The sequence below is a fragment of the Oryctolagus cuniculus genome, chromosome 5, assembly GCF_051225735.1.
Source record: "Oryctolagus cuniculus isolate XC-2025 breed Fujian yellow rabbit chromosome 5, ASM5122573v1, whole genome shotgun sequence".
NCBI lineage: Eukaryota > Metazoa > Chordata > Mammalia > Lagomorpha > Leporidae > Oryctolagus > Oryctolagus cuniculus.
Genome location: NC_142871.1, coordinates 128,829,806 through 128,836,127, shown reverse-complemented (window position 1 = coordinate 128,836,127; position 6,322 = coordinate 128,829,806). Strand labels below are relative to the sequence as shown.

At 55.6% G+C, this 6,322-nt stretch overlaps 1 long non-coding RNA gene across 2 annotated transcripts; it reads right to left on the bottom strand.

Annotated features, from left to right (window-relative positions):
* Positions 1-3,753: 3,753 nt before the first annotated feature.
* On the bottom strand, positions 3,754-5,669 carry LOC149126658 (uncharacterized). 2 transcript variants are annotated; one of them, XR_016234095.1, is made up of 3 exons: positions 5,247-5,669; positions 4,635-4,776; positions 3,754-4,545 (listed from the first exon to the last, which is right to left on the bottom strand). It is a non-coding gene; the product is annotated as an uncharacterized LOC149126658 (long non-coding RNA). The 2 variants fall into 2 exon arrangements; XR_016234096.1 differs by lacking the exon at positions 5,247-5,669 and adding an exon at positions 4,900-5,068.
* Between the last annotated feature and the right edge of the window lie 653 nt (positions 5,670-6,322).

The window sequence follows — 6,322 nt, the reverse complement described above, 5'->3', positions numbered from 1 at the left end:
TAATTCCAGTTTTCCATGCACTTCCGGATGTCCCCCGTGTGCGGGTCTAGGACTCCTGGACTCCTGCAGCAGCAGCATGCAGGCTTGGAGGCAGGCAGACCTGGGCTTGAATTCCGGCTCCATCCCTTGCAATGTGACTGTCTTAGGTGTCTTAGGTGGGGATGTCCAGAGGGAGCCTGTGGCTCAGGGTCTGAGGATTCCCAGGGTTAGTCCCAGGGAGAACCACAGCGAGGTGGGAAATAAAGGAAGGGAGGAAGAAAGCCAGCACGAGGTGGGTTGAGGCTCAGGTTGGCCCCATGGGTGCTGGGCTCACCCAGGTGTCTCCGGAGACTCTTCCAAGAGGTTAAAGATTCTGTGCTGTTTCTCTACCAATCTCCACCCCTTACTGGCTGAGGGCTGCTCCCAGGAGTGTCACCTGTGCCTGGGTCAATAGGGCAAGGGAGGAGTGTGGTCACCTCTGATGGACCTTCACATAACTTACAAACCTGATACCTTTGCATAAATCAGAAAAAAAAAAAAAAGACGCCATGATAACGTGCATCTGGCTGGACGATCCTGAAGCTTGATGCAGAATTCCTTAAAAGGGAACAGGCTTCAGGAGCTCATTTCCAAAACCACAGCTCTGCGTCACAACCTACAGCTTGAGGGTCTTTGGGGCTTCTCGAGTCCCTGCTCCCTGCACGGACTCTGGACTTAAGAGGAGATTTCGTCTCAGCGGCCGCATCATGCGAAATCAGTGCCCAGCCTCAGCATGCCTCTTCCCAAGACATCGCGTGTGCTTTGAGTAGAGACAGAGCAAGGCAGGGCTGCACCTGGGTTTACCAGCTGACCCAACAGCTGCGTGGCCTTCAGGGTGCCATGTAATCTCTCAGGACCTTGGTGTCCCCATTGCTAATCCATCCACACTTCCAGGAAGTGTGGTGAGGCTTCACCTGAGGAGGGAATCTAGGTGGATGTGCAGAGTGTGGAGCGAGAAGAAGGACGATCAGCCTGCCTTCCTCCCTGCCCCTCACACCCACCCCTCAGGACCCAGAGTGTGCCCAGGCTCTTGGATGACCTTCAACCCGCATATTGATTTGTGGTATCCTCACGGCAGGGACACTGTGACCTTGGCTCTGGGCTAAGGGACATCCCCATCACCCAGAGCTAGCTTTTTTTCTTCCTGTGGAGCTAAGAGGCGGTGCTTGCTTAGACAACCAGAGGCCAGCCAGCTTCAGGGAGCAGGTGCAGGGACAACCAGAGGTCAGTTGGCTTCAGGGAGCAGGTGCAGGGGGTGTGCTGGTGAGGCCCTCGGGCACTTGTGCTGGGTTTTGTTGCCTCAGTCAGTCGTCTGGTTCTGTCCTGCCGAGACTCCTGCATCCCTCGTCCTCTGGGCAGGAGTCAGGCAGGAATGTGCGCACTGGGGCTTGGAGCTAGCACTGGGAGCTTTTTCAGTATTGACTGTCTCTGCAGGGTTGGCAGTAAAGTGAGAACGGGCGGGTAGGAGGACTGCGTCTGCATTTACTGTCCCACCTGTGACCCACCCTCTTGGGAAGGAGCTGGGCATACCATTCAACAGCCTGTAGCAGGTATCCACTGAGTGCCCCCACCAAGGAGCACCAAGGATGCGCAGGGGTTCGTAAGCTCCCATACAGCCCGGAACCACTCCCAGGCCCTCTGCTTCATGCCTTCGTGCCCGTGCTCCGTAGCACACAGTTATCCAGGGGGGTGTGCATTCATGTGCATGCTCACACTTAGGCACACACAGGCTTCCTTGTGCACAATGCAACATTACTACAATCTAGAATGTCGACATTACAGCTTGAGCAGCTCCTGGCTGACCCTCACTCCCACGCAGCTTGCCAGCACCTGCCCCCTCTCCCTCCAAGCAGCTCGCACCTCCACATCTTCCCCTCCCTGACTTCCTGTATGGCCAAGTCTCCAGGCTGCAGAAAGCTTGTGTGCCCCCACCCCCACTTCACTCTATGTGTGTGTGTGTGTGTGTGTGCGCGCGCGCGTGCATGTTTCCTCTCATCTCTATTTCTTCTTTCTCTGACTGTTACACCTGTCACTGCCTTTCTCTCCAGTCCTCCCTGTGGATGTCATGTGTGTATGTCAAAGAGAGAGAAACAGAGAGAGGCAGAGCGTTCCTTTTGGAGTTTTCCTCCTGAGTTAGCTCCAGCTTCCTGCGGAAGGATGGCTTCCTCTGCATAACCGTGTGCTACCAGCACAGACTCGGAGCACGGGCACAGAGGCGTGAAGCAGAGGGCCTGGGAGCGGTCCCAGGCTGTAGAGGGAGCTTACGAACCCCCTTGGTGGGGGCACTCAGTGGATGCATGCTAAGGGCTGCTGAATGGTCCGCCCAGCCCCTTCCCAAGAGGGTGGGTCACAGGTGAGACAGTAAACACAGATGCAGTCCTTCTACCTGCCCGTTCTCACTTTACTGCCAATCCTGCAGAGCCAGTCAATACTGAAAAGGCACCAAGTTGCTAGCTTGGAGCCCCAACACGCACATCCCTGCCCCTGTCTCCTGGGGGAGGTGCTGCCTGCTCTCTCTTCCTGAGTCCAGACTGGTCGTGCTCAGACTTCCCTCTCCTGCTCGACCAGAGGCACCCTGGGGGGCATGTCCCATCTCTTGTTTAGCTTTGTTTCTCCTGCTGTGCCTGGCACAGTAGCAGGTGCTCCCTATGCTTTTGCTAAACAAAGGCACTGCATGGTGGTGACCATCACATGTCCCTCTGCACGTGTGTTGCGGAGCAACACCTGACAGGACACTGCGGACCCCCCACTGGGCCTGTGCGTGCCCCACTGGGCCTGTGTGTGCCCCACTGGGCCTGCGTATGCCCCACTGGGCCTTCCCTGAAGGAAGGAAGTGTCTTGGGATTTCTGGGCCATGATGTCATTGGATGATTGGGTCATGGTGGAACTGGGCCATGAGACATAGGTAAAGGGTAGCAGAGATTTATTTGTGCACAAAGCAAATGTAATAAACAATGAAGGACACAGAATCCCAAAGTCAATGTGTGGTGCTGGGATCGTGAAAGTGTTGGAACAAGGAGCGTGGGGGTGGCCATATGCCAAAGGGATTTCCACGGAGGTGACAAGGATTCTCCAGGTCGGACGATGGCGGGCTTTATTTACCACATATAGGCAGAGGCTTACAGCATGGAGACCATGAGGGTGATCATCCCAAGGGAGCAAAAAGACTAACAGTTTAGAAGTCATAGGTGCAGGAGAGCACAGGCAGGATGGATGTCCATGACCAGGTGGTGATAGAAACCAGGGGATTCTGCACACCTGGCCTAGCCTGGGGGTCCATCCCAGCCGCTCCTGTTAACCTTTCTGAAGGACCAGGGGGTTGGCTCTCACCTCCAACAGTCCCTGGCGGCAGCAGGCAACGTTGGGTTCAGAGGAGATGCTCCCTGGTGGGCTGGAATGGAGCGAAGGAGGGAAAGACAGACCCAGGACTCCCGAGTGCAGAGGAGGGGAGAGCCAGGGGAAGGACCTGTGGGCTGGTCTCTGGGTGGACTTCCCCCTTGCTCCTGGCTGGCTCACTGCAGATGCCATGGGACTGTAGGGCAAGATGTCACTGCGTGGCTGGTTCCAGGTTCTTGTGTCCAACGCAAGAAAGAAGCTGAGGATGAGATGTAGGTCGAAGTTAACAGAGGACTAAGATTTAATTGCATGCAAATCCTGTGTACACACTCTAGAGGGAGCGGGCTCCAGCGAGCTGCACTCAGTGAGATTAAGAGTCAACACTTTTTACCTGGAGGCAAAGAGGGTGGTGCCTGGGGGGACTGCAGTGAATATTCATGGAGGCAGGGTTTCAGCCCTACCCTCTGCTTCTGCTGGCTGGCATCCCAGAAGAGAAGGGTCAGCCACCGGGCCCAGGGTGTGATAGACCCTCAGAGGGTCCTTCTGCCACTGAAGACTGATGGCCACTCCCTTCTTACCTCCATCAGCCCAGCCAGTTCCAGGTCACCCCCAACTCCTGTCGGACACTGGGGTCAGTGGCCACCGCAGGAAGCGGACAGATCAAAGGCTGGGGCCTGGATACTGGCCTTGCGAGCCGTGTCCTGCAGGCACAATTCAGGATGAGTGGTCCCAGTGTGAGCTCCACCCTCCAGGATTTCGTTCTTGGAAAGCCTCTGCCTGTGGGGCCAAGTGGATCAGAGCAGAGGCATGGAGGGAGCCGGCCCACGCCACCCCATCCAGCCCTGCGACCACTGTCCTGTGGCTCAGCTGAGCTATCTCCCGCAAACCAAACTCCCTACAGGCACTTGCTCACTTTCTGTGTCCGGGATGGGGTGTCCGACTGTCGCATGGGCGTAGCCTGTCATCCAAGGTCCCACGCCACCCGACCCCAGCCTGGCCAACAGCCCCATTTTCCCAACTCCCAGCTGTCCCTTTTCAGGCAAATGTTCTGTTCTGATACTGGAAAGTATAGGCCCTGGTGTTTGAGAAATCTGATTGCCACTAACCACACAGGGCCCTAACCCTATCACTCAGCGTCTCCGTTCTCGTCTTGATCGCGGGCTCCTTGTCATCCCAGCTGTCCCGTGGCGGCTGTGAGAGCAGAAGCAGGTGCAGTCCATGAACTTCCTCCACTGGGCAGGTGCCTGGGCTCCTCTGAATGACGCCCTGAACATGTCCACCTCCAGAGCTCCGTGATGGTGTCTCACATGGCAAGAGGAACCATGCAGGAGCGATGAAGTCGAGGCTCTCGCCACGCAAGAGGTGGTTTGGTAGGTTCACGAGCTTCTTTATCCGACAGAGAGGTATGGCGGAGTCAGAAACCTAACCACAGAAACAGATCGGAGTGACGGGAGGCAGGGCCGGGGGCCAAGGAGAGCAGGCTCTGCTAGAAGCACCCAGCGGACGCAATGGATTCCCCCAGGGGGAACACAGCCACGCAGGCACCTTGATCGCAGCGCTCTGCCCTCCAGGATTGCGCGAGAACAAATCCATGCTACTTTAAGTCACTCACTGTTTGCTGACACCCACTGCACTGATGGGAAACCTGTGCAGTGCTCACTACTTGGTCCCCTTTTCATCTCGGTACTGCAGGAGCCCGTCGCATGGTTCTCCATGACACAGCATCCCACAGCGTCAGCCAGAGACCCCGGAGGGCAGCAGAGGGAGGCCCTACCTCTGGGTTGCAGGCAGATGATCTAGGTTTGACCCCGAGTCTTCCACTCGTGGAAGGGGATCTTGGGTGAAGTTATCGGAGCCTCAGAACTCTTCCCAATCAGTGGGGATAACGGTACCTGACGCAGTTACAGGAATTAAGCTGGCTGGCGCAAGGTGAGTTCTCCACACTGTAAGGTATCTTTGCTCCTTTTTACTTCAAGTTCAGGAGGCGCCCACTGCTCAGGTGTGTCTCTGGACGATTCTTCACTTTCCACAGGAACTTGATGATGGGCCTGACTCAGCACAAATGTTAACAATCTGCTTCCTCTCCCGATCAGCCAACAGAGACACTGAACTTTCATTTGACACCTGCACCTGTTCATTCATTGGTAGAGCAAGGAGGAAGGTCTACATGGTTTCTGAGGGCTCCATTCTCTGCTGGTTCATTCATGCAGTATTTCCCATTCACTGGGGGTTTATGAAGCATGGTGGCTATAGAATGAGTCCCAAATCATCGCTGCCCTCCAGCGCTCACTGTCTCCTGCGGGGAGACAGGAAGCCATCTCTTCGGGTCTGGGAATGAGACAGAACATAGCAGATTCGCCACGCCCAGCAGCAGTGAATATCCTGTAAAGGAAGTACAATGTCAAGCTCCTTGGGGGTGGCGGGGGAGGGTGGATGGGCGGCTGGCTCTTACCCTGCACTTCCCTGGACCCTAATAAAAGAATTCCTTTCTGCAGATGTCAAGGACAGGACACACGGTGGCTCAGTAAGTCATTTTTTCACAGGGCCCTGGAACATTTCCCGGCTCTGACCAACATCTCCTGACGCGGACCCCTTTTCTGAGTCCGCTCAGAAAGTTAACTTTGCCATTCCAGGCTGTCACGATGAAGAGTTGATGGTTGTGCAGGTGAGGAGCCTAGTGGTTGAAGCTCCTACACCCCACATTCGAGACCTTGGGTCCAATTCCTGACTCCAGCTTCCTGCTACTACCGACCCTGGGGTGCAGCAGCGATGGCTCAAGTAGTCGTGGTTCCTGCCACCCTCCTGGGAGACCTGCATTGGGTTCCTGGTTCCCAACTTTGGCTCAGGAAATACAATTTTTTTAAGTTTTCCAATAAAAGTCTCTTAATATTTTCAAGAAGATGGGAGAAGGGGCAGCAGGCAGGTGCAGACAGGGAAATGGAGTGGGGCTTCAGGAGGCAAAGGGCAC